The sequence below is a fragment of the Symphalangus syndactylus genome, chromosome 18, assembly GCF_028878055.3.
Source record: "Symphalangus syndactylus isolate Jambi chromosome 18, NHGRI_mSymSyn1-v2.1_pri, whole genome shotgun sequence".
NCBI classification, from domain to species: domain Eukaryota; kingdom Metazoa; phylum Chordata; class Mammalia; order Primates; family Hylobatidae; genus Symphalangus; species Symphalangus syndactylus.
In genome coordinates this window covers 26,931,551-26,957,460 of record NC_072440.2, presented here as the reverse complement: position 1 = coordinate 26,957,460, position 25,910 = coordinate 26,931,551, and the positions used below count along the sequence as shown (strand labels likewise).

At 41.9% G+C, this 25,910-nt stretch overlaps 1 long non-coding RNA gene across 1 annotated transcript; it reads right to left on the bottom strand.

Moving 5' to 3' along the window:
* Positions 1-662: 662 nt before the first annotated feature.
* Positions 663-25,910, bottom strand: LOC134733505 (uncharacterized). The gene is made up of 3 exons (XR_010117048.1): positions 25,821-25,910; positions 13,026-13,177; positions 663-723 (listed from the first exon to the last, which is right to left on the bottom strand). It is a non-coding gene; the product is annotated as an uncharacterized lncRNA (long non-coding RNA).

The following is a 25,910-nucleotide window of genomic DNA, read 5'->3' as shown; positions in this document are numbered from 1 at the left end:
TTAGGATATTTTTTCATTGTATAGTACTGTCTAGAGTATTAAAAGATGTTCAGCCTCCTTAATCTCAGGATATTAATTGCCAGTACCACCACACAATCATTGTACAGCCAAAAATATTGACAAGTAACTCCTGGGCACAGAAGACACCCCTTGCTTAGGATACCTGGAAGGGATAAAAACAAAATTTCACTTTAGTACTGTACTGTGTAAACCAAATAATTTTTCTGAAAATCATGACCTCCCAAGGATGGAAAATGAATGGAGCATAGATCATTCATGTTTTGATGGGAGAAGAGCCAGGGACAGGCTTAATGTTGGTTTGATTCACCAGTTGCATGAGTAATGGAAATGCTGGACATTTGTATTACAAGGCACAGAGGAAAGAACATGAGTGTGAAGGTCCCAAAGATGGGGCTTGGGATCTGATGAGGGTTCACAATTTGTCAGCACAAATTAATTTGCCTCTCCAACATCTCAACTCCCTCATCTGTAAAGTGGGGTGATAATACCTACCTCACAGAGTAAAATTGAATGAAATAGCTGATATACGAGTAACTAGAGCTCTCTCTGCTGAGGACAGAAAAGCTCTAAATAAATTTGAATCCCCTTCCCCCTTCTCTCCCTTTGGCACTGAATCAGTGGTCATAGACGTAGGTTCCAGTCCTGCCATGCTGTGTGACATTGGCCACCTCTCTTCACATCTCTGGACCTCAGGTTCCTTGCCTGTAAGAAGAAATGAAATTAAACTGTCTCTGAGCAAACTTACAAGCTAAAACTATGATCCCAACTGGGTTGGGAGGGGGGCGCTGTGGGCACGTGGAGATCCGTGAGCCAGGGCAGGAAGACAGAAATGTGAGAGCGCAAGAACAGCCACCATGAGCAAACCCTCTCCAGGGCCCCGATCTCCAGGGACACGAACAGCTCCAGCACTCCCGGAAAACACTCCTTCAGGCCTAATCACAGGCATTGATTACTTCAATGTAGAAACTGCCGTCTTAGCAGGATGTCCATCTGTCTCTGCCTCCGCATCAGCTCCTGCCAACAGCATCTCCCCTCCCCAGGCATCCATTGCTCTCATGGTTTTCTACCCTCCATGCTATTTCTGTTCCAAAATCACCCCTTCCTAGCTGGGCGCAATGGCTCACGCTTGTAATCTCAGCACTTTGGGAGGCCGAGGTGGGTGGATCACCTGAGGTTAGGAGTTTGAGACCAGCCTGACCAATATGGTGAAACCCCGTCTCTACTAAAAATACCAAAATTAGCTGGGTGTGGGGGTATGCACCTGTAGTCCCAGCTACTGAGGAGGCTGAGACAGGAGAATTGCTTGAACCTGGGAGGCGGAGGTTGCAGTGAGCCGAGATCACGGCATTGCACTCCAGCCTGGGCAGCAGAGCAAGACTCCATCTCAAAAAAAAAAACAACAAAAAACCCTTCGTCTTCTCCAGTGCCCACCCTGTCCCACCCCATACTTAGGACACTCTTCTCAGGACACTGCTGGAAAGACTGAGTCCAGTGAAACCCTTAGTGCTAAGATGGCAAGGCAATGATGATGACACCCCCAGGGCATGCCACACTACCCGCAGAGCTGCCCCTGGCGCTGCTTTCAAACACAGGTATGGTCATGGGCTGTCTTCCTGTTTGCAGCTCTCCCAGCAAATCAGAAGGGCTGAAGCCCTTGGGACTCCAGGAGGCCTCCCTGTCCTTGCTCTGCCTCCCAGTCATGATAAATTCATTTACATAGTAATAAGGGGAGCTGATGGATTTACTTTCTTCAGTGACACTCTCCCTGACTGACCGTGCCTGCTCCACCAAGTCACAGTGTTCTCTGGCCTTGCTCATCGTAGCACAGTGCCTTCATCTGAGCACTTCTTGCTTTGTTCCTAAGGGGAAGACCCAAGAAGTTGGGGTCGGGGTCAAGAGAGAAAAGGGGAATGGCTCACAGTCATTACGGATTCCCGCTGGTGAATGATGTCCACAGCCCTGGGACAGACGAAGCTCCCATCCTAAATACAGGCATTAATGGGGCTGAAATGCACTGACACCCCGAATCTTAGACATTGCCCATCCTGAGTTCAGAGGACGTTTCCAGTCAGGAGTTATTTAATTATACATGCAGTTTGCAGATTCAAAGGGGGCTGAAACCCCAGGCTGTCCAAACTGCAAAGAGGCCTAAAGATCGATTAGTCCAATCTTCTCATTTGTACTGGAGGGAACCGAGTCTCAGGGAGGTGGAATGACTTGCACAACCCTGCACAGAGGTAAAACAGAACAAAGACCAGAACAAGGCTCTGGGACCAGTGCTCCTTCCTCCAGACCAGGCTCCCCAGACCAGGCTAGCCTCCTTGGCCAAAGCAAGGAAAACAAGCCCTGGCCCTTAGGCTCATGAGATTGGAGAGAGGACCTGAAGGAAAGCAAGACTAAAGGAGAATCTTACACATGAGTTCTTTCTCTGTCTTCTTTTGGTTATTCTGTTTTCAAGGGAATTTTTCTTTTGGAAAATTATGAGACTATTTGGGGCTAGAAGATCAGTGTGTTCACATGGTCTGGTGAGAATAATTGCCTAGAGGTAGGGAAGATGGGTAGGTGAAGGGTGGGGATGGGGGGCAGGAGGAGGAGGAAGAGGAGAAGGAAGAAGAAGGGCTAACACATAGCATTAACTATGTACTTCCTACATGCCACATGCTTTATAGCCACCAATTCATTTGATCCTCAGAATTCCATGAAGTAGATACTATTAGCATCTCCATTTTACAGATGAGGACACTGAGGCACAGAGAAATAAAAGTAGCTGGGCCAAGTCACACAACTAGGTAGGTTTGACTGTAAATGAAAATTGGGCAGACTGCTCAGCACACCAAAGGATAGTTCTAATTCCTTAATTAAACTCATTTCAGAGAGCTTCCATGTGTCTACACCTTCAGGAAAAAGAACCTTCTAGAATTATTTTTATTCCAGAAAGTAAAACATCAACGTCAATTCTGGAATCTGTTTGGAGGCCCTAAATTTTTAAATGACTGTCCTCAAACTAGTCACCAGGTAAAAGAATTTCACAAAGGCAACTGCTCAGAAAGGGTCTCAGAAACATGACCCCTGCTCATCACATACACACCCCACAGAGAGGACCCTTGCTCTTCAGCCTTTACTTCAGTGAGATGAGGTCTCTTTTTGAGCCCCCAAACTTCTACTTGGTGTTTTCTGCATTGTTTCTTTTTGTTTTATTTTGTTTTGTTTGAGACAGAGTCTCGCTCTACCTCCCAGGCTGGAGTGCAGTGGCACAATCTTGGTTCACTGCAACCTCCGCCTCCTAGGTTCAAGAGATTCTCCTGTCTCAGTCACCTGAGTAGCTGAGATTACAGGTGGGCACTGCCATGCCTGGCTAATTTTTTGTATTTTTAGTAGAGACGGGGTTTCACCATATTTCCCAGGCTGATCTCGAACTCCTGACCTCAGGCAATCTGCCCGCATTGGCGTCCCCAAAGTGCTGGGATTACGGGCATGAGCCACTGTGCCCAGCCAGCATTGTTTCTTGAATGTTCATGGAGGATACTAAATTTATGTTAAAAATGAGTAAGTTCAGAAAGTCCATGGAAAGAAATGTGTTTCTTTTGCTTTTTTTTTTTTTTTAAATTTACCATCTACAAGGTAGGTGATGGGTGCTCAGTCTCTTCTAAAGAGTTGGCAAGTTTACCCCTTAAAAACTACAGACCACAGTGAAGAATCCCCACTTTAACCCTATAGTGGACCTCATACTGCAGTATTAAGTAAAATACTTCTTACTTCTTAATGATTATTCCAATAAATATGCCAATGTTTTCAGATGGTCATTAAAGAAATCCCTGGCCACTCCCAGTGTCTGTCCTGCACTCCCCATCAGCACCATGCACAGCAGTCCCTTGCTCTTCTGTCAGAGGGAAACTGGTACAATAAGACCCTTGTTTCTGATAAGAATATCTGTCACTGACAAAGAAAAGGCAATGTGTTTTTTATTGAGCTGACCCCCCCACACACAATAAGAAATACACAAAAGTTCATTAATTATAAGCCATCCTCTGTCTCAAGCACACACACACATTTGCATTTTCAAAAGCTCCATTCTGCGTATTTGAAAAAGCTACATCCTGGTGTTTCTGAGCTAGTGAGGAAATAACTGCACCCAAAGGTACCACCAGCATTAACTCTCAACACACAAGACATATATTTAAATAGCACAGGCTCCTGAGCTTCATGGGAAGGATGTTCACAGGGAGAGGTGGCGCTATCCTTGATTCTCACCCCTGTAAAAACAATACCACCTACATGGAGTTTTGCTGAATTTTGGGACTGTGTATGAATGAAAGAAAATATCCTATTTAGAATAGCTCATTCTCCCTGGAAATATGTATTAACTTTTCAAACGAAAATAATTCATTGAAGCCACTTCTTCAGATGTGCTTTGTGTGCACCACACACAGACAATTCCTGTGTTTATATCGGACATGATGCAACATCTTATAAGAATTATTTGTTTTAAAAGAACAATGAGGGCAGGCCTGTTCTCCCCTGTGCAAGAGATGTGTAGCGTGTTCTAAAAGGCTGGAGGGCATGCTATGTGTCTTTGTCACACTTAGGATTTGGAAAATGGGAAAGGTGAGGAGGGTGAGGAATCCTACCTGGTGTGCCCTGGCCTTGAATGAAGTCTAAAGTCTTCTACACAACTCATTCTGGTTTGTTGTTGTTTTTTGTATTGTTTGAGACAGAGTCTCACTCCTGTTGCCCAGGTTGGAATGCAGTGGTGCAATCTCAGCTCACTGCAGCCTCCATCTCCTAGGCTCAATTAATCTTCCCCCCTCAACCCAAGTAGCTGGGACTACATGCATGCACCACCATGCCTGGCTAATTTTTTGTATTTTTTGTAAAGACAGGGTTTTTGCCATGTTGGCCAGCCTGGTCTGGCTCAAGCAATCCACCTACTTTGGTCTCCTAAAGTGCTGGGATTACAGGCATGAGCCACCACACCTGGCACAACACATTCTTAATATCGCCCTTTTACCCCTTAAATCTTACAATTTCTATATTGTGTAATACAATTAACAATAAAATGGCATGTCCCACAGTTGTTAATGGCCCACACTGCAAAATGGGTGTGTACTTGTCCTGTTCAGCCACACCATGTGATATGGTTTGGCTGTGTCCCCACCAAAATCTCAACTTGAATTCCCACATGTTGTGGGAGGGACCCAGTGGGAGGTAATTGAATCATGGGAACACGTCTTTTCTGTATTGTTCTCATTATAGTGAATAAGTCTGACAAGATCTGATGGTTTTAAAAAGGGGAGTTTCCCTGCACAAGGCCTCTCTTTGCCTGCTGCCATCCATGTAGGATGTGACTTGCTCCTCCTTGCCTTCTGCCATGATTGTGAGGCCTCTCCAGCCACATGGAACTGTAAGTCCATTAAAGCTCTCTTTTGTAAATTGCCCAGTCTTGGGTATGTCTTTATCAGCAGTGTGAAAACAGAGTAATACAGTAAATTGGCACCAATACAGTGAGGCATTGCTGAAAAGATACCTGAAAATGTGGAATTGACTTTGGAACTGGGTAACAGCCAGAGGTAGGAAGAGTTTGGAGGGCTCAGAAGCAGAAACGAAAATGTGGGAACGTTTGGAACTCCCTAGAGACTTGTTGAATGGCTTTGAGCAAAATGCTGATAATGATATTGACAATGAAATCCAGGCTGAGGTGATCTCAGATGGAGATGAGGAATTTGTTGGGAACTGGAGCAAAGGTGACTCTTGTTATGTTTTAGCAAAGAGAGATTGGCAGAATTTTGCCCCTACCGTAGAGGTTTGTGGAACTTTGAACTTAAGAGAGATGATTTAGAGTATCTGGCAGAAGAAATTTCTAAGCAGCAAAGCATTCAAAATGTGACTTGGGTGCTGTTAAAGGCATTCGGTTTTAAAAGGGAAAGAGAGCATAACAGTTTGGAAAATTTGCAGCCTGACAATGCAGTAGAAAAGAAAATCCCATTTTCTGAGGAAAAATTCAAGCCAGCTATAGAAATCTGCATAAGTAATGAGGAGCAGAATGTTAATCACCAAGACAATGGGGAAAATATCTCCAGGACATGTCAGAGACCTTTGCAGCAGGCCCTCCCATCACAGGCCTGGAGGTTTAGGAGGAAAAAATGGTTTCATGGGCTGGGCCCAGGGTCTGTCTGCTGTGTGCAACCTAGGGACTTGGTGGCCTGCATCCCAGCCACTCCAGCGTTGCTGAAAGGGGCCAACATAGAGCTCGGGCCATGGCTTCAGAGGGTGCAAGCCTCAAGCCCTGGCAGCTGCCACATGGTGTTGAGCCTACAAGTGCACAGAAGTCAAGAATTGGGGTTTGGGAACCTCTGCCTAGATTTCAGACGATATATAGAAATGCCTGGATGTCCAGGCAGAAGTTTGCTGCAGGGGCAGGGCCCTCATGGAGAACCTCTGCTAGGACAGTGTGGAAGGGAAATGTGGGGTCAGAGCCCCCACAGAGAGTCCCTACTGGGACACCACCTAGTGGAGCTGTGAGAAGAGGGCCACCATCCTCCAGATTCCGGAATGGTAGATCCACTGACAGCTTGCACCATGTGCCTAGAAAAGCCACAGACACTCAACACCAGCCCAGCCTGTGAAAGTAGCCAGGAGGGAGGTTATACCCTGCAAAGCCACAGGGCAGAGCTGCCCAATGCCATGGGAGCCTACCTCTTGTATCAGCCTGACCTGGATGTGAGACATGGAGTCAAAGAAGATCATTTTGGAGCTTTAAGATTTGACTGCCCTGCTAGATTTTGGACTTGCATGGGCCTGTAGCCCCTTTGTTTTGGCCAATTTCTCCCATTTGGAATGGTTGTATTTACCCAATGCCCATACCTGTGCTGTATCTAGAAAGTAACTAACTTGCTTTTGATTTTATAGGCTCATAGGTGAAAGGGACTTGCCTTGCCTGGGATGAGACTTTGGACTGTGGACTTTTGAGTTAATACTAAAATGTGTTAAGACTTTAGGGGACTGTTGGTAAGGCATCATTGGTTTTGAAATGTGAGGACATGAGATTTGGGAGGGGTGAGGGGTGGAATGATATGGTTTGGCTGTGTCCCCACCCAAATCTCATCTTGAATTCCCTCATGTTGTGGGAGGGACCCCATGCTGTTCTTCTCATGCAGGTCTTTCCTGTGCTCTTCTCATGACAGTAAATAAATCTCACAAGATCTGATGGTTTTAAAAAGGGGAATTTCCCTGCATGAGCTCTTTGTCTGCTGCTATCCATGTAAGATGTGACTTGCGGCCGGGCGCGGTGGCTCACGCTTGTAATCCCAGCACTTTGGGAGGCCGAGGTGGGCGGATCACAAGGTCAGGAGATCGAGACCACGGTGAAACCCCGTCTCTACTAAAAATACAAAAAAATTAGCCGGGCGTGGTGGCGGGCGCCTGTAGTCTCAGCTACTCGGAGAGGCTGAGGCAGGAGAATGGCGTGAACCTGGGAGGCGGAGCTTGCAGTGAGCCGAGATCGCGCCACTGCACTCCAGCCTGGGTGACAGAGCGAGACTCCGTCTCAAAAAAAAAAAAAAAAAAAAAAAAAATATGTGACTTGCTCCTCCTTGCCTTCTGCCATGATTGTGAGGCCTCCCCAGGCACATGGAACTGTAAGTCCATTAAATCTCTTTCTTTTGTAAATTGCCCAGTCTCTAGTATGTCTTTATCAGCACATGAAAATGGGCTAATGCGCTGTGGCTGCTGATAGCTTTCCCAGCTGTAATGGTAAATTAATGGGAAAACCATAAGGGAAGCCCAAGCCCAGGCCCCTCTCCGGTTTACCTTTCTTTGTTCCTTAATGAGGGTTACATTCCAATAGCAATATAAACTTCTCCCCTTCAAGTTCTGATCACTCCATTCATGTTATTTAGGAGGAAAACTTTAAGTCTCCTGAACCATTACCCTGCAGAAGTTTTGGTCTGAAATATACCAATTCTGTTCAACATCTGCCTGAGCAGTGTCCATTCTCCCACTGAGTTGTCAGCAATAAGCAGAGAGATCTGCTGAGGTTCCAACATAGGGCCTGGCTTATAGTAGGTGCTCAAATAATAGTTATGGAAACAAAGGACATCAGTCGTCCTCTAATGAGAATAATATCATGTTCTTTGCCTCTGACAAGCACTTAACTCTTTGTTCTTACTATTGGAAAAAGAGTCCCCACAAGGATGGGTTTGCCCAGAATGTCGAAAAGAATGGCAGTTGAACATTCTGAAAACAGCTTGCTCTGTTAAGAGTATGACACACATAGAAATAGATGCATCTGTACATGGTTGTAAAACTGGGGACCACCTTGGTGTTCTTGATCATTGAGATGTGTGAAGGAATCTCATCCTTAAAAACAACAGAACACAAAAAATATGGATGAGTTTAGCAAAGGGATTAAGGGCATGGGCTGGATTTGAATTAACTGCTGTGGGACCTGAGGACAAGTTCCTGAACCTTGCTAAATCTCAGGTTCATCTACAAAATGCAAATAATAGAATTACCTCATGAGGTTGTTGGCAGGATTAAGTGAGATCACATGCTAACAAATAATAAATGTAACCTATTAATCACAGTGATCTTGATGGAATAAAATAATCCAAGGGACAAGAAAAAAATTATCTCAGAAAAGAACTGATTCAGGTTGGAAGGAATGAGGGCCTCAACCAATATCAGCTTTCACCCACAGTTTCTTCTCCTGTCAAGATAGGGGTTCTTTACTTGGGATCTACAGAGCCTTCTGGCTCCCTAAAACTGGACACAAACTTTTGTGCATATGTACATTCTTCTAAGAAAGGAGTCCATAGTTTTCATAAGATTCTCAAAGGAGTCTGGCACCCCCCAAAATTAGAAATCCCAGCCCTGGGCTATATCAGACTCTTACCACAAGTCTTGTTTTCTCATCTAAATGTACACAAAGCTCCCTTTCTTCTCCCTCTTTTGGTTCAGCTGACATATGGTGGGCTTTTCAAAAGAATTTTGCTAAGATTCTGAGGAGAAATTAGAAAGGGAAATAAAGCACACACAAAAGCTAGGTGAACATCAAAGTACAGAACACACTAGTGATTCTAAGATTCTGCAACAGCATAGCCACACATTGGCTGGGCCTGCTGCAGGTGCGTAAGCCTAGATTTTTTTCCCTTTCTTTTGTCCCTTGGAAGACTTACTGCTTTTTTTTATTTAAAAGTTGAATTAATTTAGAGACTGTCCTATCTTCTTAGACTTCTTAATATACATTCAGACCATTGCTTGTGTCTTAAAATAACCCCTAAATGAGAGTTTACTAAAAACTAAGAGAGGCTGAAAATTATTCAATCTCTTGGTGAGTAGGTGATTGGGAAGAGATGCAGAGGTGATCAGAAAGAAAGAGAAATTGGGGAGAATCAGAAAAAGAGAGAAAAAATCAAGGTTTAGCCTTATATTATCAATAAAAGGGTTTGTTTTGATAAGCAAGCATGCCATTACCAGTCATTAAGACCTTAATGTTAATAAGTTTCAGAGGCTTCACTGAATAATAGATTCTTTTCCTGGTAGGGAGGAGTCAGAAGTAGGTAAGGGATACAGATCCCTGTAGGGAAGTGTTAGATTCCTGAATATGCTCTCCTCCACTTCCTTTATCCTTAAGTTTGAATAGGCGAGGGCCTTCCAGAAAGGGGAGGCAGGGAGGGAAACATGAAGAATAGGGACGTTTCTGAAAATCATTCACATCTTTTTCACAATCACTTACTGAGCTTTTTTATTGGGTGCTAGGCTCTGGGTGAGGCCCTACAATGTAAGAAAGTGAGTAAAACTGAGGTCATGTCTTCAAGAAGTTCTTAATCCAGGAGAATATATAAGTGATAAGCAAATATCATTCAAAATGATAAGCATCTTATCAATTGTGATGTCCAAAGAAAAATAAGGTTGGAGAAAACACACCTTATGTTCCAAACTAGATTGCCCTGCTTTAAAATTATCTTTGAGATCTGGCCCTGCCTGTCTACAACCACCCAATGTTCCTCCTAGATCCATAAGCCGAAGCTGACATGAAATGATGTCCTGGAATCAAAGCATTTTATGGTAAAGTACAGAGATGAGGCGCTCTGAGCATTTTGAGTACCTCTTTTCTACTTCCAAGAAAATGAGGAAGAAGAAAAGGGAAGTTGTTCTTTTTCCCCATAGACTTTTCCCCAAAAGAATTACAGTTCTCCCTTGGAACTGTAATTTTTCTCTTTGCTTCTAGAATGCCATGTTCTGCAAAACTGAATTTTACCAGTAACTACTTTGGCAGAATGTAAAGAAATCTCAGGCTGTGAGCTCCATAAAGGTAGGCAAAGTATGGTCACACGGTCTGGTGCCTTAAACTACCTTGGCACCAATCAACTCAATAAACAAGCTTGAACCAGATGTTACTTCTATTTCCTAGCCCTACTTCTGCCACCAAGAAAGCCAGACACTTGTTGTGTGGACCTCAGTCCAATTTTAAACCAAAACCATTCTGTCCACTGTCAGAGGAAACTTTCAGAGAGTCATTGAAAGATGGAAACCTTGCAGGAGGCAAAGGTGTGAGGAGGGGGAAAGGGAACAAGACAGACCAGCCCTGGGGGCCACCAGAAGGATAAAGGAGTGAGCAGAAGAAACAACACTTATATTGGAAGGAGGCCTGGCCTCTTACATCTGAACTTCTTGGAACTCTCACCAAACCACAGCCCACCATGCCCAGCTTGTCTCTCTCCACTAGGCTCCAGGCCCACCTTTCAGACCAGGCCTGCCCAGGTGGAATCACCAACCTGGACCAGGTTAGTCAGCATCTTAGTTGGTAGACAGATGTTTCCTCACTGCTGTGGCAGCAGAAGAGCTGTTGCTGGTCCAAAGTTAGCAACTGGAACCAAAGCTAATACACACACACACACACTCCTGCCCCTCCCTCTATAATCCTTATCTCTGGTATGGATGCATTGTTCTTTCAGCTCTCCATACCTGACAGCAAGGGCTCGCATCTCACCCTTCCTCATGAGTAGTCCAACTACTGAGTAGTCCAACTCCTGGAAACTCAAGCCATCATCTCTTTTTACCTAGATTACTGCATCTTCTCTAGGTACCCTCTCCCTGCTTTGAATCTTGTCCTCTCTCCCACCCTTTTCCAAATAGTTCACCATGGAGCTGCCACAAAAATAATATGAATCTGTTCAGGCTTAAAATCATTCAGAGGCTTTCCAATGCCTAGGGAATGAAGTTGGGGTGCTTCTGATGTCATATAAGACACTTTCTAGGCCAGGTGCGGTGGCTCACGCCTGTAATCCCAGCACTTTGGGAGGCCAAGGCGGGTGGATCAACTGAGGTCAGGAGTTCAAGACCAGCCTGACCAACATGGTGAAATCTGTCTCTACTAAAAATACAAAATTAGCTGGGTGTGGTGGCACATACCTGTAATCCCAGCTACTTGGGAGGCTGAAGCAGGAGGATAGCTTGAACCCGAGAGGTGGAGGTTGCAGTGAGCTGAGATTGTGCACTTGCACTCCAGCCTGGGCAACAAGAGCAAAACTCCATCTCAGGCAAAAAAAAAAAAAAAAAAAAAAAAAAAGACGCTTTCTAGTCCACCCATGTCTCTAGCCTCTCAACAGCCTGCTCCTACCACTATGCATGTGCTGTCCTCCACCCATGCTGAACTTCTTGCTGTCTCCCAAAATGAAATAGTTTCACCATTTAAAAACAAAATGAAATTTACTGAAATGATTTGAGGGTTGAAGCTTGGGAAAAGGCAGGAACCGTGGACACTTGGGAGAAAATAGAAAATATAGCAAGAATGTTCTAATAGGAACAGTCCAGTAGGCCTGCCGCCTTGCAATGAGTTTCCTCCCAGGCTTCGGTCCAGCCTTGGATCGGGAGCAAAGTTTCAGCAAAAAGCATCTGAGTGGTATACCGCAGCTTGGTACCATGGTTGTACTGAGGTCAGCTAAAGGAGAATGTGGTTCATTCAACCCCCTAATAGGAGGAAGCGACCCCTACGTTACCTCCTGCCAATAATACAACTATGGAAGACAGGTATAGGAAGAGGTAATTCTCCAAAGGAAGTCGGTGTGATATAAGGAAGGGGGTAAACTGGGAAGGGTTGGAGATGGGAGGATGAAGAGAGGTTGGTTCGTGGGTATAAGCATACAGTTATACAGAAGGAAAAAATTCTAATGTTCCATAGCAGAGTAACATAACTATAGTTAGCAACAACGTATTGTATTATTTTAAAATAGCTATACGAGAGGTCTTGAAATGTCCCCAACACATAGGTATAATAAATGCTCAAGGTGATAGAAAGCCCAAATACCAAGATTTGATCATTATATTCTGTATGCCTTTAACAAAATATCACATGTACCCCATAAATATGTGCAAATATTGTATATTAATAATAAAAATTTAAAAAATAAAGCACCATGTTAACATAAAAAAGGAAGAGGGTGCAGATGTTGGTCATCTGAAAAGTAATAATTATGTATGTCATGACCCTATTTTTCTCCATACTTGAAATACTGCAACTCCCCTTACTCTTACCTGCCACCACCACCCCATTCTGCCTGATGCATGCCTATTTTTCCACGAAAGGTTAGCTCTGACAATACTCCTCTAGGAAGTCTTCTCTGACCTTCATAGACTGTGTTAGGGAACCCCTTACCTGCATATCTTTATCCTGTCTCTTACCATATGAATTAAAATTGTTTATTTGTCCATTTCCACAATTATGTGTTAATATGGCCCCTTGTAACAAGGGGTCCTAACCACCAAGTGTAACACTGGGAAAAAAATGTAGATGAACTTCAAATAACTCACTTAAAAATAGTGACCTGCCAAAAACGATTTTTTGGACTGCTTTACCAAACCATTTTAATAATGGAAATTGAGGTTTCTCTGGAAAGCCCTTATATATTCTTGCATAATTCACGTGTCTTTATGCTGTTTCATGATTTGCATACTGCATTGCTAAGGGGATTCTAAACCCAAATTCCCCTGTATCCCGGTCTCACCTCTAGTTGCTCACTGATGTAATTCAGCACCATGTCATAACTGTTCTCCCAGAGCTGAAGCAAGTAAGTTCATTGAAAGCTTGGTTGGTATTCTTAATCTGTAGGAATTTTCTATTGTTTGTCTTTTTACTGGCAAAGGATCTTAGTTTAATCTGTGGAAAGATAGAAACACATTAAAATATTTCTACAGCCATGTTGTGTGCTTTTAAGAATGATTCACTCATTTTTAAACCATGTTCCTTCCTAAATCAGTCTGGCTTTTCTCCAGATCGATTTCTTTAGAGAATATTGCAAATTTATTACAAAAGTGGCTGCTAAGTGAATCATTAAGGAGCTTAATAAAGTCATTTAAGAGAGAATTAATCTATGTTGAGTGGGCTTTGTCAGACACGGAGACATTTTAGGAGAATAATGCTTGTTAGATGGGAAACAAAGGACAATATCAACGTAGCAGTCGTGGTAATGGTTGATGTCTCAAAGATGGCATCATAGGAAATGCTGCTATTTTCATCCCCAGAGCTTGCCTCTGCAGATCAAAATGACATTGTAAGCTCATGCTTTGAAGTCACTACCTACACTCCAAACACTTAGCAATTATAAATAAAATATTTTAAGAACGAATTTAAAAGAAAGTTTTAAAAAAAGTAAACCACATGCCCATACATACATAAAGAAAAATAAATATCTATGTGCTAGAAACAGACCAGAAATATAACACAGTAGTGACTAAAGCTGTGAGCTTGTGGGCTCTGGAGACACACACAGATAGGCAAGATAACTCCTCTGCAGTATTGGGAGTAAAAGGGCCCTAGATGGTTGGAGCCTGGATCCAGGCTTATTGCTTGAACCTAAATGCGGTGAGGAACTTCTGCCCTAAAAAAGGTGCAGCTGTTACCTAAGGTTAGGACTTACATAAATGTACATCTAGAAAAGCAGGAACAAGCAAGACTTGGGCCAACCTGCCTCCTGATTCAGTGACTAAATCTGTAACATCTGAATATCATCGTAAGATAAAAGTTCAGGGCCACCAACATAAAACCAGGTTGTGGACTGGGGCCCTGTGACCAAGCAGAGAGGGAAAGGTATAGCAGCAAGAGAGAAAGTGTGTGTGATGCCACTTGAAATGTACATCACACAAGTTAAAATTCTAAAACAATTAAAGAAAACTAACATTAAGAAAGGGAGCCAAGAAAATCAATACATTGGGATACATTCATTCCAGAAGAAATAGAAATACAGGCATACCTCGTTTTATTACATTGCTCTTTGCAGACACTTTGTTTTTCACAAATTGAAGGTTTGTAGCAATCCTGCATCAAGCAAGTCTATCATGGCAGTTTTCCAACAGCATGTGCTAACTTTATGTCTCTGTCATAGTTTGAAAATTCTCACAATATTTCAAACTTTTCATTGTTATTAACCTGTTGTGATGATCTGTGATCAGTGATCTTTGATATTACTATTGTAATTATTTTCAAGTGCCACAAATCACACCCATATATGACAATGAATTTGGTTGGTAAATGTTGTATACGTTCTGACTGCTCCACCAACCAGCCATTTTCCCATCTCTCTCCTCCTCAGGCCTCCCTACTCCTTGACACACAACAATATTGAAATTAGGCCAATTAATAACTCTATAAAGGCCTCTAAGTGTTCAAGTAAAAGGAAAAGTCCCGCAACTCTCATGTTAAATCAAAAGCTATAAATTATTAAGCTTAGTGAGGAAGGCATGTTGAAAGTTGAAACAGACTGAAACCTAGGCCAAATGATTAGTCAAATTGTGAATGCAAAGGAAAAGTTATTGAAGGAAATTAGAAGTGCTACTCCAGTAAACACACAAATGATAAGAAGGCAAAACAGCCTTATTGCTAATATAGAAAAAGTTTGAGTGTCTGGATAGAAAATCATACCAGCCACAATATTCATTTAAGCCATTCTTTTTTTTTTTTTTTTTTTTTTTTTTTTTTTTTTTTTTTTTTTTTTTTTTTATTATTTTTTTTTTTTTATTATACTTTAGGGTTTTAGGGTACATGTGCACAATGTGCAGTTTTGTTACATATGTATCCATGTGCCATGTTGATTTCCTGCACCCATTAACTCGTCATTTAGCATTAGGTGTATCTCCTAATGCTGTCCCTCCCCCCTCCCCCCACCCCACAACAGTCCCCAGAGTGTGATGTTCCCCTTCCTGTGTCCATGAGTTCTCATTGTTCAATTCCCACCTATGAGTGAGAACATGCGGTGTTTGGTTTTTTGTCCTTGCGATAGTTTACTGAGAATGATGTTTTCCAGTTTCATCCATGTCCCTACAAAGGACACGAACTCATCCTTTTTTATGGCTGCATGGTATTCCATGGTGTATATGTGCCACATTTTCTTAATCCAGTCTATCGTTGTTGGACATTTGGGTTGGTTCCAACTCTTTGCTATTGTGAATAGTGCCGCAATAAACATACGTGTGCATGTGTCTTTATAGCAGCATGATTTATAGTCCTTTGGGTATATACCCAGTAATGGGATGGCTGGGTCAAATGGTATTTCTAGTTCGAGATCCCTGAGGAATCGCCACACTGACTTCCACAATGGTTGAACTAGTTTACAGTCCCACCAACAGTGTAAAAGTGTTCCTATTTCTCCACATCCTCTCCAGCACCTGTTGTTTCCTGATTTTTTAATGATGGCCATTCTAACTGGTGTGAGATGGTATCTCACTGTGGTTTTGATTTGCATTTCTCTGATGGCCAGTGATGATGAGCATTTCTTCATGTGTTTTTTGGCTGCATAAATGTCTTCTTTTGAGAAGTGTCTGTTCATGTCCTCTGCCCACTTTTTGATGGGGTTGTTTGTTTTTTTCTTGTAAATTTGTTTGAGTTCATTGTAGATTCTGGATATTAGCCCTTTGTCAGATGAGTAGGTTGCAAAAATTTTCTCCCATTGTGTAGGTTGCCTGTTCACTCTGATGATAGTTTCTTTTGCTGTGCAGAAGCTCTTTAGTTTAATGAGATCCCATTTGTCGATTTTGGCTTTTGTTGCCATTGCTTTTGGTGTTTTAGACATGAAGTCCTTGCCCACGCCTATGTCCTGAATGGTATTGCCTAGGTTTTCTTGTAGGATTTTAATGGTTTTAGGTCTAACATATAAGTCTTTAATCCATCTTGAATTAATTTTTGTATAAGGTGTAAGGAAGGGATCCAGTTGCAGCTTTCTACATATGGCTAGCCAGTTTTCCCAGCACCATTTATTAAATAGGGAATCCTTTCCCCATTTCTTGTTTTTGTCAGGTTTGTCAAAGATCAGATAGTTGTAGCTATGCGGCATCATTTCTGAGGGCTCTGTTCTGTTCCATTGATCTATGTCTCTGTTGTGGTACCAGTACCATGCTGTTTTGGTTACTGTAGCCTTGTAGTATAGTTTAAAGTCAGGTAGCGTGATGCCTCCAGCTTTGTTCTTTTGGCTTAGGATTGACTTGGCGATGCGGGCTCTTTTTTGGTTCCATATGAACTTTAAAGTAGTTTTTTCCAATTCTGTGAAGAAAGTCATTGGTAGCTTGATGGGGATGGCATTGAATCTATAAATTACCTTGGGCAGTATGGCCATTTTCACGATATTGATTCTTCCAACCCATGAGCATGGAATGTTCTTCCATTTGTTTGTATCCTCTTTTATTTCATTGAGCAGTGGTTTGTAGTTCTCCTTGAAGAGGTCCTTCACATCCCTTGTAAGTTGGATTCCTAGGTATTTTATTCTCTTTGAAGCAATTGTGAATGGGAGTTCACTCATGATTTGGCTCTCTGTTTGTCTGTGATTGGTGTACAAGAATGCTTGTGATTTTTGTACATTGATTTTGTATCCTGAGACTTTGCTGAAGTTGCTAATCAGCTTAAGGAGATTTTGGGCTGAGACAATGGGGTTTTCTAGATATACAATCATGTCATCTGCAAACAGGGACAATTTGACTTCCTCTTTTCCTAATTGAATACCCTTTATTTCCTTCTCCTGCCTGATTGCTCTGGCCAGAACTTCCAGCACTATGTTGAATAGGAGTGGTGAGAGAGGGCATCCCTGTCTTGTGCCAGTTTTCAGAGGGAATGCTTCCAGTTTTTGCCCATTCAGTATGATATTGGCTGTGGGTTTGTCGTAGATAGCTCTTATTATTTTGAGATACGTCCCATCAATACCTAATTTATTGAGAGTTTTTAGCATGAAGGGTTGTTGAATTTTGTCAAAGGCCTTTTCTGCATCTATTGAGATAATCATGTGGTTTTTGTCTTTGGTTCTGTTTATATGCTGGATTACATTTATTGATTTGCGTATGTTGAACCAGCCTTGCATCCCAGGGATGAAGCCCACTTGATCATGGTGGATAAGCTTTTTGATGTGCTGCTGGATTCGGTTTGCCAGTATTTTATTGAGGATTTTTGCATCAATGTTCATCAAAGATATTGGTCTGAAATTCTCTTTTTTGGTTAAGTCTCTGCCAGGTTTTGGTATCAGGACGATGCTGGCTTCGTAAAATGTGTTAGGGAGGATTCCCTCTTTTTCTATCGATTGGAATAGTTTCAGAAGGAATGGTACCAGTTCCTCCTTGTACCTCTGGTAGAATTCAGCTGTGAATCCATCAGGTCCTGGACTCTTTTTGGTTGGTAAGCTATTGATTATTGCCACAATTTCAGAACCTGTTATTGGTCTATTCAGAGATTCAACTTCTTCCTGGTTTAGTCTTGGGAGGGTGTATTTGTCGAGGAATTTATCCATTTCTTCTAGATTTTCTAGTTTATTTGCATAGAGGTGTTTGTAGTATTCTCTGATGGTAGATTGTATTTCTGTGGGATCGGTGGTGATATCCCCTTTTTCGTTTTTTATTGCATCTATTTGATTCTTCTCTCTTTTCTTCTTTATTAGTCTTGCTAGCGGTCCATCAATTTTGTTGATCTTTTCAAAAAAACCAGCTCCTGGATTCATTAATTTTTTGAAGGGTTTTTTGTGTCTCTATTTCCTTCAGTTCTGCTCTGATTTTAGTTATTTCTAGCCTTCTGCTAGCTTTTGAATGTGTTTGCTCTTGCTTTTCTAGTTCTTTTAATTGTGATGTTAGGGTGTCAATTTTGGATCTTTCCTGCTTTCTCTTGTGGGCATTTAGTGCTATAAATTTCCCTCTACACACTGCTTTGAACGTGTCCCAGAGATTCTGGTATGTTGTGTCTTTGTTCTCGTTGGTTTCAAAGAACATCTTTATTTCTGCCTTCATTTCATTATGTACCCAATAGTCATTCAGGAGCAGGTTGTTCAGTTTCCATGTAGTTGAGCGGTTTTGACTGAGTTTCTTAATCCTGAGTTCTAGTTTGATTGCACTGTGGTCTGAGAGACAGTTTGTTATAATCTCTGTTCTTTTACATTTGCTGAGAAGAGCTTTACTTCCAACTATGTGGTCAATTTTGGAATAGGTGTGGTGTGGTGCTGAAAAAAATGTATATTCTGTGGATTTGGGGTGGAGAGTTCTGTAGATGTCTATTAGGTCCACTTTATGTAGAGCTGAGTTCAATTCCTGGATATCCTTGTTAACTTTCTGTCTCGTTGATCTGTCTAATGCTGACAGTGGGGTGTTAAAATCTCCCATTATTATTGTGTGGGAGTTTAAGTCCCTTTGTAGGTCACTGAGGACTTGCTTTATGAATCTGGGTGCTCCTGTGTTGGGTGCATATATATTTAGGATAGTTAGCTCTTCTTGTTGAATTGATCCCTTTACCATTATGTAATGGCCTTCTTTGTCTCTTTTGATCTTTGTTGGTTTAAAGTCTATTTTATCAGAGACTAGGATTGCAACCCCTGCCTTTTTTTGTTTTCCAGTTGCTTGATAGATCTTCCTCCATCCCTTTATTTTGAGTCTATGTGTGTCTCTGCACGTGAGATGGGTTTCCTGAATACAGCACACTGATGGGTCCTGACTCCTTATCCAGTTTGCCAGTCTGTGTCTTTTGATTGGAGCATTTAGCCCATTTACATTTAACGTGAATATTGTTATGTGTGAATCTGATCCTGTCATTATGATGTTAGTTGGTTATTTTGCTCGTTAGTTGCTATAGTTTCTTCCTAGCCTCGATGGTCTTTACAATTTGGCATGTTTTTGCAGGGGCTGGTACCGGTTGTTCCTTTCCATGTTTAGTGCTACCTTCAGGAGCTCTTTTAGGGCAGGCCTGGTGGTGACAAAATCACTCAGCGTTTGCTTGTCTGTAAAGTATTTTATTTCTCCTTCACTTATGAAGCTTAGTTTGGCGGGATAGGAAATTCTGGGCTGAAAATTCTTTTCTTTAAGAATGTTGAATATCGGCCCCCACTCTCTTCTGGCTTGTAGAGTTTCTGCTGAGAGATCAGCTGTTAGTCTGATGGGCTTCCCTTTGTGGGTAACCCGACCTTTCTCTCTGGCTGCCCTTAACATTTTTTCCTTCATTTCAACTTTGGTGAATCTGACAATTATGTGTCTTGGAGTTGCCCTTCTGGAGGAGTATCTTTGTGGCGTTCTCTGTATTTCCTGAATCTGAATGCTGGCCTGCCTTGCTAGATTGGGGAAGTTCTCCTGGATAATATCTTGCAGAGTGTTTTCCAACTTGGTTCCATTCTCCCCATCATTTTCAGGTACACCTATCAGACGTAGGTTTGGTCTTTTCACATAGTCCCAAATTTCTTGGAGGCTTTGTTCATTTCTTTTTATTCTTTTTTCTCTAAACTTCCCTTCTCTCTTCATTTCATTCATTTCATCTTCTATCAGCGATACCCTTTCTTCTAGTTGATCGCATCTGCTACTGAGGCTTCTGCATTCTTCGCGTAGTTCTCGAAACTTGGCTTTCAGCTCCATCATCTCCTTGAAGCCCTTCTCTCCATTGGTTATTCTAGTTATCCATTCTTCTAATTTTTTTTCAAAGTTTTTAACTTCTTTGCTATTGTTTTGAATTTCCTCTCGTAGCTCAGAGTAGTTTGATCGTCTGAAGCCTTCTTCTCTCAACTCATCAAAGTCATCCTCCATCCAGCTTTGTTCCGTTGCTGGTGAGGAACTGCGTTCCTTTGGAGGAGGAGAGGTGCTCTGTTTTTTAGAGTTTCCAGTTTTTTTGGTCTGTTTTTTCCCCATCTTTGTGGTTTTGTCTACTTTTTGTCTTCGATGATGGTGATGTACAGATGGGTTTTTGGTGTGGATGTCCTTTCTCTTTGTTAATTTTCCTTCTACCAAACAAGACCCTCAGCTGCAGGTCTGTTGGAGTTTACTAGAGGTCCACTCCAGACCCTGTTTGGCTGGGTGTCAGCAGCGGTGGCTGCAGAACAGCGGATTTTCGTGAGACCACAAATTCAGCTGTCTGATAGTTCCTCTGAAAGTTTTGTCTCAGAGGAGTACCCGGTTGAATGAGGTGTCAGTCTGTCCCTACTGGGGGGGTGCCTCCCAGTTAGGCTGCTCAGGGGTGAGGGACCCACTTTAGGAGGCAGTCTGTCCGTTCTCAGATCTCCAGCTGCGTGCTGGGAGAACCACTACTCTCTTCAAAGCTGTCAGTCAGACAGGGACATTTAAGGCTGTGGAGGTTCTCGCTGAGTTTTTGTTTGTCTGTGCCCTGCCCCCAGAGGTGGAGCCTACAGAGGCAGGCAGGCCTCCTTGAGCTGTGGTGGGCTCCACCCAGTTCGAGCTTCCTGGCTGCTTTGTTTACCTAAGCAAGCCTGGGCAATGGCGGGCGCCCCTCCCCCAGCCTCGTTGCCGCCTTGCAGCGTGATCTCAGACTGCTGTGCTAGCAATCAGCAAGACTCTGTGGGCATAGGACCCTCCGAGCCAGGTGCGGGACACAATCTCCTAGTGTGCCGTTTTCCAGGCCCGTTGGAAAAGCGCAGTATTAGGACGGGACTGACCCGATATTCCAGGTGCCGTCTGTTTCCCCTTTCTTTGACTAGGAAAGGGAACTCCCTGACCCCTTGCGCTTCCCGAGTGAGGCAATGCCTCGCCCTGCTTCGGCTCGCGCACAGTGCGCTTCACCGACTGTCCTGCACCCACTGTTAGGCACTCCCTAGTGAGATGAAACCGGTACCTCAAGCAGAAATGCAGAAATCACCGGTCTTCTGTGTCGCTGGGGCTGGGAGCTGGAGACCGGAGCTGTTCCTATTCGGCCATCTTGGCTCCACCCTGCAGCAGCTTTTGAATTCTATGAAGGCTGAGAAGTGAGGAACTGCACAAGAGAAGTTTGAAACCAACAGAGGTTGGTTCATGAGGTTTAAGAAAAGAAGCCATCTCCGTAATATAAAAGTGTAAGGTGACGCAGCAAGTGCTGATATAAAAGCTGCAGCAAGTTATCCAGAATATCTAGCTAAGATCATTGATGAAGGTGGCTACACTGAACAACAGATTTTCAGTGGAAATGAAACAGCCTTCTATTGGAAGAAGATGCCATCTAGGACTTTCCTAGCTGGAGAGGAGAAGTCAATGACTGGCTTCAAAGCTTCAGAGGGCAAGCTGACTTCCTTGTTAGGCACTAACACAGATGGTGTCTTTAAGTTGAAACCAATGTTCATCAGCCATTTGAAAATCCTAGACTCCTTATGAATTATGCTGAATGTACTCTGCCTGTTCTCTGTAAGTGAAACAACAAAGCCTGGGAAACAGCACATCGGTTTATAGTATGGTTTACTGAATATTTTAAGCCCACAGTTGAGATCTACTTCTCAGGGAAAAAAAAAAAAAGATTTCTTTCAAAGTACTAGGGCTTATTGTCAGTGTACTTAGTCATCGAAGAGCTCCAATTGAGATGAATAAGGAGATTAATGTTGTTTTCATGCCTGCTAACACAATATCTATTCTGCAACCCATGAATTAAGAAGTAATTTCAACTTTCAAGTCTTACTATTTAAGAAACACATTTTATGAAGCTATGGCTGTCGTAGATAGCGATTCCTCTCATAGATGTGAGCAAAGTAAATTGAAAATCTTCTAAAAAAGATTCACTATTCCAGATACCAGTAAGAACATTTGTGATTCATGGGAGGAGGTCAAAATATCAACATTAACAAGATATTGGAATAAGTTGATTCCAACCCTCATGGATGACTTTGAGGGGTTCGGGACTTCAGTGGAGGAAGTAACTGCAGATGTGGTGGAAATAGCAAAACAACTAGAATTAGAAGTGGAGCCTGAAGATGTGACTGAATTGCTACAATCTCATGATCAAACTTGAAAGAATGAGGAATTGCTTCTTCTTACAGATGATCAAAGAAGTAGTTTCTTGAGATGGAATCTGCTACACCTGGTGAAGATGCTGTGAACATTGTTGAAATGACAGCAAAGGATTTAGAGTATTACATAAACTTAGTTGATAAAGCAGTGGGAAAGTTTGAGAGAATTGACTCCAAGTTTGCAAGACGTTCTACTGTGAGTAAAATGCTATCAAATAGCATCATATGCTACAGAATAGTCTTCTGTGAAAGAGTCAATTGATGCTGCAAATTTCATTGTTGTCTTACTTTAAGAAATGGCCACAGACATCCCAATCTTCAGCAACCAACACCATAATCAGTCACCCACCATCAACATCAAAGCAAGACCCTCCACCAGCAAAAAGATTACAACTTGCTGAAGGCTCAGTTGATTGTTAGCATTTTTAGCAATGAAGTATTTTTTAATTAAGAGACATACATTTGTAGACCCAATGCTGTTGCATACTTAGACTACAGAATAGTATAAACATGACTTCTATATGCACTGGGAAACCAAAAAATTTGTGTGACTCACTTTATTGTGATATTTGCTTTATTGCATTGTACTGAAAATGAACCCACAGTGTTTCTGAGATATGCCTGTAATAGCAGAATCTGCAAGCGAATTTACAATAGGGATTGTAGCCTGGGCAACATGGCAAAACCCCATCTCTACTAAAAATACAAAAAAATTAGCCAGGTGTGGTGACATGCCCCTGTAGTCCCAGTTACTCAAGAGGCTAAGGTGGGAGAATCACCTGAGCCAGGGAAGTTGAGGCTGCAGTGAGCCAAGATTGCATCACTGCACACTGACCTGGGCAACTGGAATAAGACCCTGTCTCAGAAAAATAAAAATAAAATAAAATAGGGATTGTTAGAACCATCAAGGAGGAAAAGAAAGGAGGAATATTCATAAAAATGAATAGTAAATTGTGAACGAAAATAAGTAAAAAATGAAACAAGAGCAGGCTGATATGAAAAGGGACAAGTTGGAAATTCTGGTAATAAAAACCATAGTATTTGAGTAAAAAACTCAATAGACAGGATTAACTCTGTCTTGGGTATAACAAGACAGAGAATTAATAAATTAGAAGGTTATATAGAGGAGCTTACCCAGAATGAGCAATAAAGAGTTAAGGAAGGGGAAAAAACATGAAAGAGCAATTCAGAGACATGGAAGACATATTGAGAAGATCTAATATATGTCTAATAGGAGTTCAAGAATAAAATAGAGGAAAATATCTGTGAATCAATAGTCAAAGAGATACTATGAACTTTTCAGATGGAAGAAAATGATATATGTTCTCAGAAGAAAAGGTTACATACACCAAGTGCCAAAAAGAATACATAGTAACGAACCTATAACAGGAAACATTTTTCAGTGAAACTACTGAACATTGAAGGCAGAGAGAAAATCTTGAAAGCTTCCAAAGCAAAAAGAGAGCTGACCTGCAAGGAAAAGACAATTAGACTAACTCTCATCTGCAATGGGTGCCAGAAAACAGCAGAATAATCTTTTCACAGCCTTGAGGAAAACCAATTATCAACCAAGACTTCTATACCCAGGTAAACTATCATTCACAGCAGAGTAAAATAAATCATTTTCAAGCAAAAAGACTAAGTGTGTTATCACTCACATGCTAAGCCCGCAAATTGAGAAATCATTGATAAATATGATTAACCATTTACTTTAAGTAAACTAATGTGTGTTTTTAAAAGATAAATCTAAAAACCTAGATAGCAATACTATGGGAGTGGTATTCAATGAATAGAAAATGCATGGTAAGTTCCTTAATGCTTTCAGGAATATAGAGATAGTTAATCATTCTACATTTTGTTAGAAATTTTACAATAAATATGCATGAAGATTTAGAGGTAATCTCAGAAAGTAAAAACTATAAAATAGAAGCCAGAGTCTTATAATGAACAGTCTTGAAAAATCTGTAGGACAGGACTTGAGTTGTGGAGGTAACGGTTTAGTAAAGGCTGCCCATGGCCTGAAAAAATAAAATTTCCCAATATTTTCTCTTTGCTACTAAAGAACTTAAGCACTAAAGAATCAAATGCCATGAAATTGAATTCAGATACAAATTTAAGTTTTTGCTCTTTAGTAACTAAAGGATTTAAAAGAGAAATTTAACATGGCTTCAACTCCTAAGTTGCTATTGATTATCAGATACAACATTTATGTAAAAAACAACTTTTTTCCTACTTAACCATTGATGAGAAGCTGCCACCTGATTTGCAAAACGTTAACATTTTAAATCAACAAAATACATTAACTTACTTGACTTTGAGCCAAGTAAAATGCTTCTCAAGTACCTTGGACTCTTCCAAGGAAGCTTATTAAAATGCAGATCCTGGGGGCACTCTAAGAGACTCGGATTCTGAAGATTGGAAAAGGCTAGGGATTTGCATTTTTTTTTTTTTTTTTTTTGAAACGGAGTCTCGCTCTGTCACCCAGGCTGGAGTGCAGTGGCACAATCTTGGCTCACTGCAACATCCGCCTCCCGGGTTCAGGCCATTCTCCTGCCTCTGCCTCCCAAGTAGCTGAGACTACAAGCGCCAGCCACCACACAGGGCTAATTTTTTGCATTTTTAGTAGAGACGGGGTTTCACTGTGTTAGCCAGGATGGTCCCAATCTCCTGACCTTGTGATCTGCCCGCCTCTGCCTCCCAAAGGGGATTTGCATTTTTAACAGATAGTTCTGGCACAGATGATGGGAAGACTGCAAATTTCTGAAATGTTGCCTGAGTAAAATCAAAATAATAGTAAAATTAGCCAGGCAGTCCTGAGGGAATCTTAACAGCAAACATAAAAATTGAGCCACCCATTCTGAAAGACATCCAGGTTGGAACTATGACAATTCTAATTAATGAGTTAAATACTTGTTGAATCCTAATCTAGAAATCAAAAGACCTGGTTTCTGTTCCAGTTCTGCTGGTAATTAGCTTTGAGACTGCGGGAGAAGTGGGGGGATTATTTTTCCTCTCTGGGCCCAAGTTTCCTCATCTATAAAATAAGGTTAAATTATTCTCTGCCAGCTTTAATGTTCTTTGGCTCTATGAGTTCACATGATGGGATTGTGGGCCAGTAATTAATCTAATCTTTATAGGTTCTTCGAAAGAAGCCCCCCGCCTTATTTCCCCAGGAGATGGCAGTGGGAAAGTACAGCATAGAGAAACCACCATTATGATTTCTGCTTGGAGACAGCATTAATGCTGCAGAGAGGTAGGTTCCGAGTGAGACACCAAATTGACCCTCAGTATCTGATCTCCACCTTCCCCCTTACAGAACTTATTCTTTAAAAGCTTACCAAACGAATACAGCAAAGGATGGGTAAAGAAAATGCAGTCGATCTCTTCTAAATGCAAATTATCTTGGCAATTATGCAAGCAATTTAAAATAACAACGAGCTGCAAGCAAGAACAACAACAAAGATTTGATTCCCAAGCTAGAGACTTTCAATTCAGCTGAAAGCTACAAATCCTGGGAGATGCAGGCCCCCAGAACTGCATGGATGGTGGTAACAGAGACATGTAACAAAACAAACTTCGGAGAAAAACTATACTTACCTAGTTCTTCTAAGAAAAAAAGAGTTTTTTTCTTTAAAAGCAGTCTTTTGTGAGGCTTGGATTCCTCCAACAATGAATGTAGAGCCAAGC